This window comes from Schistocerca cancellata, chromosome 6, assembly GCF_023864275.1.
Source record: "Schistocerca cancellata isolate TAMUIC-IGC-003103 chromosome 6, iqSchCanc2.1, whole genome shotgun sequence".
NCBI lineage: Eukaryota > Metazoa > Arthropoda > Insecta > Orthoptera > Acrididae > Schistocerca > Schistocerca cancellata.
The window spans coordinates 515,555,756-515,567,658 of NC_064631.1; the positions used below are offsets into that span (position 1 = coordinate 515,555,756).

Here is an 11,903-nt window from a genome sequence, read left to right on the forward strand (position 1 = left end):
TTCTGTTATTTCTTCCTGACGTATTAGGTTCGGGATGATATCTACTGTCTGGTTCATTCATGATAATCTGTTGTTGCGGATGATTTTGCTGCTGATAACACCGACTGTTATTAAACGTACGCTGAAAATTGTACTCATTATTTTTACGTCTGTCATGACAGTCATTTCTATACGGTGCATTGCGATATGAGTTGAAATGGTGTGATTTCTGTACGTAGTTATTTCTTTGTTGCTGTGCGTTACTATTTGGCGGAGCCGATGCTATACGTGCAAGCGGCGAAACATTAAAGCTTGGTTGACCTTGTACATTACATTGTTGGTTAGGTATGCTAACCGGCTGGCTTTGATGCTGTTGCGGTGAAAAGCGTCTATTGTTACCAAAATGTGGTTCCTGTTGCTGATAATTTTGACGATACTGATAATTAAAATTTTGTCTCTTATTAAATTCTGGTGGTTGTCGTTCCTGGACCGTCTATTACCTTTGCTATTGAAATAGCGTGACTGATCGTAATTGCTGTATGTTGGTTGTCCTTGGTTATGATGTGAAAAATTTTTGTTTATGAAGGAATAATCTGATTGCTGAACTTCCAAAAGCTGTAACAGATCTCTAAATGCCGAAATATTTTCTTTCTGCTGTCCTGTTAAAAGTGATACTCTTAATGATCATGGTAATTTAGAAATACATAATTGGATAAGTGCAGATTCACTGTATGGCTCACTGAAGTATTGGTTTTGTTGGACCATGTGTTCAAAAAATTGCGTGACAGTGGGAAAATTCGAGTTCTCATAATTCACTAAAGTAATTAGTTGATCCTTGATTCCGCGCTGTGTCGTCTTCGACCAATACGCTGACAGAAAAGCATTCTGAAATTCTTCTACCGAATAGCATTGTCTTGCGATCGGTCTCATACGAGTTGCCGGTTCGCCTTCCAAAAAACTGCAAATAAATTCAAGTTTATGTGTTACGGGCCAAGTCGGTGGAAAAGCAAAGCTAAATTGTTGTATCCAATCCAATGGGTGAATCTGTGTTCTGTCATTTGTAAATACTTTAAATTTTCTCACGGATAGAAAGTGCTTGTAATCAAAATTATCGTCTCTGTATGTCTGAACAGGTTCAGGATTGTATGAGAATCTGTTTGTCTGTGACTGTTCGGAATCTAACCCACGTACTCTATGCAATTACCTAAATTATACTGGCTGTGTGAGTCTGACAAATGTTCGCAAAGTGGCGTATGCTGTGATGTGTTAAACGCTGAAACATTTTTCATCTCTGTTACCTCTTGCTGTAAAGTTGACAATTTTCTACGTAATGTATTATTGGACGAACCTATCTCACTGATTGTTTGCTGTAAATTTTGGAATTCGGGTGTTTGATTAAGCGAAACTGGTGACGTATCGTCTGATTTGGTGTCATTATTACTTTCGATAACGTCAACACGACTGGCCAACTCATCATATTTTTCAGTCAGTGCTTTTACTTGATCATCGTTTTTATTATCACAAGCATTAATTTGTTTTTGTATTTTACGTGTGGTTTCGTTCAATTTATTAACGTCTGCTTTGATGGCATCGGGATCCTGTATTAGTTCCAACTTTTCAAGTATGTTGGTCATTGTCTGAAAGTCTAATTTGTGTGTGTCTGTTTTTGTTTTAAGATCGGAAATTTCATCACGCAATTCGGTGTTCAACTGTTTGATTTCGTCCGATACTGTAGCAATATTGTTGTCTACGTATGTTTTTGCTTTCGTAAATGATTTACGCTTATCTTCCTGTCTCTGTGCAGTAATTGTTTCCATGACTTGTCGCTTTACTTTATTCTGTTCCTGTATAAATTTATGGTAACGCGTTTCACTATTTTGTGGGTAGCGATTAAAACGTTCGTCAATTTGGCTGTGCTGTTGGTCAAATTTCGCATCTACTTTCGCGTCCAGTGTGTGTGAAAGTTCTGCTGACACTAATTTAAACTCGTCGCGTAACTGTGTTGCGTTTTCAGAGCATTGTTTAGCGACTGCACTAATTTCGTCTCTAAGTATTTTAGTTGTGGCTGCATGTGTATTACTTAATTCTTGTGCAACAGATCTAATTTCTTCACTACTGTTCCTAGCACAAGCCTTAATTTCCTCACGTAATTGTTCTTTAGTATCATGACATTGCACGGCAACAGCTGCAATCTGTTCATTAATCTGTTTAAATTTCTCATTAATTTGTTCGATCGACTTGTCTTGTTTTTCATTCAACTGTTTGGAATTGTTGTCTAGTTTTTCATTAATTTCATTAATTTTTTGTTTGAGATTTTCACTAAGTTGTTTGTGATTGTTGTCTTGTTCTTTCTTCGACTGTTTGGAATTGTTGTCTAGTTTTTCATTAATTTGTTTGTTCGATTCATTAATTTGTTGTTTGAAATTTTCATTAAGTTGTAGCAATAATGCCATAACTTGATTCATGCCAATATTACCTACTCTATTATCTGTGCTGTTTGATGGCGTATCTCCATTTGTCACTTTTTCTGTAACCATTTAGTCATTCTGTATTTCTTGAAAAGATTTGCCAATTTAATATGCACTGTTAGTCACTACCTCGGAATCAAATAAATCTGACGTACTTTGAGTACATTGTTCACCTTCGTTAGAAACAATTATATGTTCACAATTCAAATTTTGCAAACCGGGTGTGTCAATCTGGACAGCGTTCATAGTAATGGAACGTGCCGCGTCGTCAATTGTCGATAAATTAACAGATGACACAATTGAATTTGTTTGCTCATCATTAGAATTAAAATCATTACTAGTGGTCGGTCCGCACTGATTATCTGTAATTATGGGATTATCATTATTACACTGAGCGTCGCAAGAATTATCGGTCAAGTTATGCGAGTCGGCTATTTCACTCATTGCACATCGCGATGTACAGTTGACAGTTTTTCGCGGCATTTTTCACAAATCAAAATTAAGCACAAAAATGAAACAAAGACAAAGCAAAAATGGAACAAACACAAGTTCCACAAAGAGCAATAAATTGCCGATGATCTGTGAAAGAAAAAGTGACAAGTTAGTAAATGCGTTGCGCCAGATGCAAACTACATTTAAGTAAATAAGAGCAGATATATGACTACTTCTCAGAGATTCACAAAGAAATACGATCCTGGCCGGTTGTCGCCAAGTGTAACCTCCCCACGCAAAATAATAATAAAATAGTATGGATAGTGATTCTAATTTTAGTGTAACCTCAGAACAAAATTGGTTCCCATTTATAATCTCCGTATAGAAATGCATTCACATTTAACGTACATACAAAATTCTTTTCTCATCTAATGTAAGCTCGAAACAGAAAAATTCCTAAACCTCGTAATAAAAAATAAATTCAGTAACCTGGTAGAATTTGGACGACAGCAGCGCTGCGTCATGGCCCTGTAAGATCATTCTGAATAAAAAAAGGAACAATTCTTACCTCAATAAAAACGGCGAATATATCTGCTCTTATATAAAATTTTTTGGGACAGCTCTGTGCAATGCTGGCCGATAGATTTGTCATTTATGAAATGAAGCAACTGATTTTTCTTTTGTAACAATAGGAATGATCATGAATTGAAGAAATTAGTAAATTCTTTAAATTGAAATGAATGTCTTTTTAGAAATTACTTTATATCACGAAGATTATTATTAGGACATTTTTAAAAGATTTACATGGGACGTTACATAACATTACTAGATATGCACGAGTCTGCTTTTTACCTTGTACAATAATACTCAGGCTCCGGCATCGCTGCACCGCGACCGGCCCAGCCAACAAGATACACCAGACCAGAGCAGACAGGCGACTGCTCGCTAGCAACAACTTATTGCTACTGCTACACAGTTCGTACTGCAGTCAACACTGCTCTTTGGTCTCAGATTCTCTTATAGCTTACATATCGCAGGTAGCACATACCTCTTACAAGTTTAATGAACTCTTTTTTCCAAATTGTTTCCAAGCAGCAAGTTAGTGACAGAAGCAGGCTAGTAGTATTATTGACAAATAAGCATGTTCGTCCAGTTGCAATGACCTAGTGACAGAGGGTAAAAAGGCAAGCCATCGTATGTAATCGTAAAGCCCTTCAGTGTAAAAAAACTTCCTGGCAGATTAAAACTGTGTGCCGGACCGAGACTCGAACTCGGGACCTTTGCCTTTCACGGGCAAGTGCTCTACCAACTGAGCTACCCAAGCACGTCTCAGGCCCCGTCCTCACAGCTTTACTTCTGCCAGTACCTCGTCTCCTACCTTCCAAACTTTACAGAAGCTCTCCTGCGAACCCTGCAGAACTAGCACTCCTGAAAAAAAGATATTGCGGAGACATGGCTTAGCCACAGCCTGGGAGATGTTTCCAGAATGAGATTTTCACTCTGCAGCGGAGTGTGCGCTGATATGAAACTTCCTGGCAGATTAAAACTGTGTGCCGGACCGAGACTCGAACTCGGGACCTTTGCCTTTCGCAGGCAAGTGCCCTCCAGTGTAGTTATTCAGCACAAATCCAAGACCACGGACAACAGCAGAATTCCTCGATCTGTTTAGGGTATCTGACCGGCTGCATAATGATCCGAAATGCCATTGCACGGCTGATGTATTCCCAGGAGGAATGGTCAATATCAAAGGTATAACATGAACGATTATTTGGGGGGGAAAACTAGTGCACGCGGGTTCTAAAATGCATACTTTAAGAGCAATGAGCACATGTTCTATAGAGGAGATGTGTTTCACAAAAGCGAAGATGACCAAGTGTTCATTTTAGAGCCCATGTTTACTAGACTTATTGTTTCAAATGATCATTCCTGTCACATCCCTGACTTTTAACCATTCGTCCTGGGACGTCCACTATACTCGCCAGGCGCCTTGCTTGAAGGAAGAGCACAGGGTCAGCCAGCGGCGGGTTGTGGCTCGGTCGGTATCAATGATGTGTGTCGCTTTGGATCGGAAGAGATTCTATCTGGTTTCAGGCGGCTAACAGAAGTGATAAAGGCTTCCAGTCTTGCTTGCGAGATGCAAAACAGAGCTCACATTTACAACGTAGACGACAGGACTGGTTGCGGACCTTCGTTGCAGAACCGATTGGAGGGTCTGAATCAGAGGCTCAGACGGTTCTGCGACCGTTTGGGCTACAGATTCCTCGTCTTGTGCCACAGGGTGGTGGGTTCCACTACACGAAGGAGGCAGCTACACGGGTAGCAGGGGCTGTGTTGCATGGAGTAGGCCGTCTTTTAGGTTAGACGGTCTCGGGGAAACACAGTCTCAAAGGATGCAGGTCGAACATAGGAAGAACGTAGATGTAGGAACCATCGGCATAACTGTTGTATATTGTCGTGTCTGTGTTGGAAAAATACCAGAACTCCAAGCGCTAATATGTATGTATGCTTAGATCGTTATAGGCACTGAAAGCTAGATAAACCCCGACATAGTTCAGGCCAAAGTTTTTGCTAGAACATAACGGCGTTCCGCAAGAACGGGCTAAACACAGTTGGCGGTGGCATGGTTGTTGGTGTTAGAAGTAGTTTACCTTGTAGGGAAATTGAAGCAGATAGCTCCTGTGAGTTAGTATGAGCAGAGGTCATTCTTAGGAACTGGAATAAAATAATAATTGGATCCTTTCACCGAGCTCTCAACTCAGATGATACAATTGCTGAATGATACAAAGGAAACTTGAGTTTAATTTTAAACCTGACTCACACGATTATAGTTGGTGGTGACTTTAATTTACCCTTGATATGTTGGCGAAAATACATGCTGAAATCCGGAGGTACGCATAAAAGATCATCCGAAAAAAATGGCTCTGAGCACTATGGGACTTAACATCTGAGGTCATAAACCTAACTAACCTAAGGACATCACACACTTCCATGCCCGAGGCAGGATTCCGACCTGCGACCGTAGCGGTCGCGCGGTTCCAGACTGAAGCGTCTAGAACAGCTCGGCCACAACGGCCGGCTAAAGGTCATCAGAAATTGCGCTAAAAGCATTCTCTAAAAATAATTTCGAGCAGTTAGTTCACGAGCCCACCCGAATAGTAAACGGTTGTGAAAACACGCCTGACCACTTAGCAACAAATAACTCTGAGATAGAAACGAGCATCAAAATGGATACTGGGAATGGTGAACACAAGGTTGTCGTAGCGAAACTGAATATTGTAATCTACAAATTCTACAGAAATATACGAAAAGCATACGTATTTAAAAAAACAGAAGAAAATCTCACTTGACACCTTTCTGAGGGACAATCTCCACTGCTTCCTAGTTAACAATATAAATATAGACCAGATGTGGCTTGAATTCAAAGAAATAATATCGACAGCAAATAAATTAACAAACGACAGTGGCGATCCCCCTTGGTACACAAAACTGGTCAGAACACTGCTGCAGTGACAACGAACTATGCAAGCCAAATTTAAATGAACGCTAAATCTCCAAGATTGGCGATCGTTTACCCAAGCTCATAGTTTACTGCGGACATTAATGTGAGATGATTTTAATAGTTACCAAAACGAAACATTGTCTCGAAATCTTTCAGAATATCCAAAGAGATACTGGTCGTGTGTAAAGTATGCTAGCGGCGACACACGGTCAATGTTTTCTCTGCGCGATAGCAGTGGAAATACCCATCCTTCCGAAATTCCTTCAACAAAGAAGACGAGGTAAATATTCCAGAATTCGAATCAAGAACAGCTACCAATATGAGTTCCTTAGCAGTAGATATCCTCAGAGTAGTAGCACTTATTAAAAGTAAGTCTTGTGGCCCTAACTGAATACCAACTGGGTTCCCTTCAGTGTACGCTGATGCAAAAACTCCATACTTAACAATCATATACAATTGCTTGCTCAATTAAAGATCCGTACCCAAAGACATGGAAGTTGCACAGGTCACACCAATATTCAAGAAAGGTAGTAAGAGTAATCCACTGAATTACGGGCATATATAATTAACGTCTGTTTGCAGTAGGATTTTGGAAGATATATTGTGTTCGAACATTATGAATCACCTCTAAGAGAAAGGTCTATTGACAAACAGTCAACATGGATTTAGAAAACATCATTCTCGTGAAACACACCTATCTCTTTACAGACACGAAGTGTTGAGTGCTATTGACAAGGGATTTCGAATTGTTTCCACATTTCTCGATTTCCGAAAGGCTTTTGATACTGTACAACACATTCGGCTTTTAGTGAAATTGCGTGCTTATGGAATATCGTCTCAGTTATGTGATTGGATTCGTGATTTCCTGTCAGAGAGGTCACAGTTGTTAGTAACGGACGGAAAGTCATCGAGTAAAACAGGAAAGTCATCGAGTAAAACACAAGTGATGTTTGGCGTTCCGCATGGTAGCATTATAGGCCCTCTGATGTTCCTTATCTATACAAATGATTTAAGAGACAATCTAAGCAGCAGCCTTAGGTTATTTGCGGATGATACTGTTATTTATCGTTCGTTTATCGTCTAGTAAGATCAAAACAAATTGCAAAACGATTTAGAAAACATCTGAATGCTGTGAAAATTGTCAATAATGAAAAGAGTGAGGTTGTCCACTACAGTACTGAAGGGAATAGTTAAACTTCGGTTACGCGATAAATCATTCTAATCTTGCTGAAATGAGCAGTTTTACTGCCTGTTATTTTACAAAAAAACATACAAGGAAACGAAATGTTACCAATATATTGTCTTTAGAAACAAATTCGGAAAACTCTCCGTACATTGTGAGACTGTTTTATGCAATGTGGCACACTAGACAGCTGCTGATTTATTTATCTCTTCTGTTTACGAGGTGTATTCAATACACTTACTAAAAAACGCTATTTAGTACGCACAGTAATAATACAAATGAATTACAACTTAACGGAAAATGTATTTCTAATAAAGCAAAGTATATCAAATTGTCGCGAATCAGCAGAATAATAAGCACTTTCGGCTTCGAAATGGTCTGTCTCTACTTTCAGTCCACATCATACTGAAGTAGCGTTAAAAGGCTACCACGGAGAAATGCAAACGTAGCAATAGGGGAAGACACATGACAAACTCTAGCTAATAAACCATTCAGTCTCACAATTAAGTTAATACAATTGACCGAACCTGAAAAAGCAGGCAGTAACAAGTGTGTAGCTCAGCAAGGTTTTCACCTTTAGATCTACAGGTTCCAGAATCAAGCTAGCGACAAAAGTTGTCTTACTATTTCGTTACTATTTGTCGATCTGTCTGCTAGTGGCTCTTCCACAAATGAGGTGAAGATCTTGACACTAACGAGATTAGAACCAAAAACTAATGCACTCTTCCGCTTGAAGGGCAAACTGTGTACCGCTATGGTAGCATGCAGCTGCATGTAACAGTGGTCCTTGTTGTCCCAATCGTGATCAAGACAGAGAATTCATCAAGTAAATTGCGAAGTAAACAGCAGTTTATATCCGAACGAGATACCTGGACTCAAAACCATAAATTTGCTACCACTATGTTTTCCACCCTGTGAGAATAATTTAGAATATTTAATGCAAGTGGGACAAAAATATCGAGTGAATTTACCAGGCTAATTATGAACTGAAGCAGGGAGTAAGCCGACGGTCACATAGTTGCCCAAAGTATTCTACAATTTAACCAGTTCTCCATTAGACTAGAGGCAGGCAGAATAAAACTGCTCAGACGATGAGATACTTGAGCTAGCTGGGATTGGAGAATTCATCTTTCAAAGACGCGGTATCGCCGGCTTCCTCTGCGTTGACTGGGAACAGAAATACCTAGCACAGGCCAAAGATTCTTATTCACGATTCGTAACTTTCATTTGGATATAAATCTTAGTTGTGAACACTATACAGATGCACGATGACAAATCGAACATTATAAATAAATATCGAGGGAAAACATTTCAGTATACTCCTCTTCTGTGGCTATCGTAGGTATTTTTGTTTAGGGCCTAAAACGAACTGGAAACTAAAAAACTCATTCACTATGAGACATTAGCTTTTTGTAACAACACCTGATCCTCTTAACATTATGGATGAATAACATTCTGTTTTATATTACGTGTATACTTCAAAACATTTTTCCTAATGAAAGTTTGCGTTGGCACTACCTCTAATATGGAATAACACATATGAAACTACAACATAACGCTGTTTGTCGAAGTTTGCTGTCTGTGTTCAAATTTCATATGCTGTGAATAACATTAAGCTTCAAATGACAAAAGCAAACTTTTCGCAATGACCGAAAAATAGGACTCAAAAGCTCCGAAGAAGTCACTGCAGTGCAAGTTCGATTCTAGTTTCTTATAACATGAAAGAAGAAGCAGTTGACATGAGACTGTGAGACAAGGAACAAAAACACTGTAATGTGTCAAATATGTAATTCTTAAGTAAAACATTCTTTCATTCCGTAGAAGTGAAAGAGACGAAATGCATTATCTAGTCGTAATGATTACGATATAACTGCTGGCGATGCTGTATCGATAACAGCGAAAAGTGCCTGACGTATGAGCTTTCCAGTTTCCAGACAGCTTAAGACAGACAGAAACCAAAGTAACACGAACATGTTACCCTTCCTGAGCATTGGATGGATACTATGCAGTATCCCGTAGTTGGGGCACTTTGCTCATATTTTATTTCTCAGTTGTTTCACACTAAGGACCCCTCTAGGATATAACAGCATTTTTATGTGAATTGTACATCTACCTGACCACTCTGCAAATCACAATTAAGTGCCTGGAAGAGAGTCCATTGAACCAGCTCGTACCTCTTTCTCTGCCGTTCCACTCTCGAAAAGCTCACAGGAAAAATTACAATTAACTCTTTCTGTATTTGCTCCGATTTCTCCTTTTTTATGATGATAATTTCTCCATATGTAGGATATTGCCAACAAGATACTTTCAGGCTTTGAGGAGAAAGTAGCTGATTGACATGTCACAATGAAAAGTACCTACGTTTTAATGACTGATTCGTGTATCATACCTGTGGTACTCTGTCCATTCTATCCACTGATACAAACGAGCTACTCTTCTTTGGACTTCTTTGATGTTCTCCGTCAATCGTAAATGATCTAAGCTCACACTGCACAGTAGCACTCTAGAAAAGGGCGGGGGAGCATAGTGCAAACAGTCTCTTTGATGGACTTGTTGCATTTTGTAAGTGTTCCGCCAATAAATCGCAGCCTTTGGTTGCTTTCCCCACTGCGTTACCAGTGTCATCGTCCCAATGACAGTTATACGTAATTGTCATCCCTCAGTATTTAGTAGAATTGACAACCTTTAGATTTGTGTGATTCATAGTGTAACCGAAATTTAGTGGACTTGTTTAATACTCATATGGATGAATTCAAACTTTCCATTATTTTTGCACCACACAGATGTCTTGTCTAAATCACTGTGCAGTTTGTCTTGATCATCTGAAGTTATTATAAGACAGTTAACGACAGAATCATCCTCTAATTAAAGAGGTGAACTTGTGGCCTGATCTGACTCAATGGACAATGCTAAATACAAATATCTTTTCATCCTGGAGAATATTTTAAAGGGGTAACAACGCTTTGAAGATACTGACTGTGTACATTAACTTATCTCCAGAGACACTTGCTCATCGAGTCTAGTTTGGTTAAAAACTTGAGGATCACATAAACAGGGTAAAACGAGAAGAACAAGGAGGCATATTACTCTCTACATCATTGTGTAATAACTTGAAAAAGTTATGTACTGTAAGGCAAGGGATGTGGATGAAATGAGGTTGATAAATTAAATTGAGCATTTCAGCATGGAACATAAATCATTTCTCGTATAACGGTTTTTGTATTAAAGTCACCCCTACACAGCTGACAAACACCAAATACGGCTAAAGGAAGATCTCTCCGAGTCGTTTTAAGCTGTTCGTTTACTCTAGGTCACAGTTGGAAGCGTCCGTTACCAAATATTGCCGTCTTTGCGTCCCAGTATCATGAAATGCCATTTACCGTTCTACAATCCTATCGAGAAGCTCAGAAATGATGTACTTTCACGAAAAGAGTTAAAAAGAGAGAATAGAAAAGACCAGTAATTGCAGCAAATGAAACATGTCAGTTTCCACATAATCGATACGGTTTAATCTTACCTTAACAGGATTAATTGCGTCATATCAGTTCTGAGAGACGCAGGGAGTGGTGACTACTTTGGATAGTATATTAGTTTCTCGTTAGCAACGTTTGGAGCCCGTGGGGATTGGTCGAACTATGTTTCTGGTGTGGATATACTGCAAGAACTCTATGCTCCACGAGCAGGCTTAAAGTTACACCTCAATTTCCTGACTATGTTTTAGAATAGCGAGCTCCAGTAAGTCGCTCTCGGACAGAGTCGAATCTTCGCTTGGTGAAAGAAGAGAGAAAATAAGTGATCACATATTTTGCTTTAGGTACCAACACTCAATAGTTCCCGTGAAACTGACAGTCAACATTTTCACGCTGTTGCATCACTTCGCACAGATGATGTAATCTCAAGCATGTTGACAGCTTAGTAGCTAACAGCACCGGTTCGAATTTTGGTGCTCCTTGTTTAAATCCAGTCTTATGACGTTGTATCTTTCCTTTTTTTGTCGCGTATGTGTGTGAGATAAATGACATAAATATTTTTGTGACATCGAGAAATACAATAGAATTATTCAAAAATTAATGACCATTTTAAATATTATTAAAATTAGATTTTACTATCTTATATCTAGTGTAACCTTACATGACTAACAGTAACTGAAAAAAATTAGCCTACGACATTGATTTTTGCTTTAGTTTTACTTTTATGTTTCAAGCGAAGCAGTGTGTTCCCCTGGGTGAGATATATCACAAAAACGTTCAAAGCACAATAAAATAGAAGCACCACCAGTAACCTCTGAAGGCAGATATGCGACAGTCATATTCTTTAGTGTGGCTGTCATTAGGAAAAGAAA

At 39.0% G+C, this 11,903-nt stretch overlaps 1 non-coding gene across 1 annotated transcript; it reads right to left on the minus strand.

The window, feature by feature from the left end:
• Positions 1 to 4,129: 4,129 nt before the first annotated feature.
• On the minus strand, positions 4,130 to 4,204 carry Trnas-uga (transfer RNA serine (anticodon UGA)). Its single transcript has one exon. It is a non-coding gene; the product is annotated as a tRNA-Ser (tRNA).
• Positions 4,205 to 11,903: the final 7,699 nt, after the last annotated feature.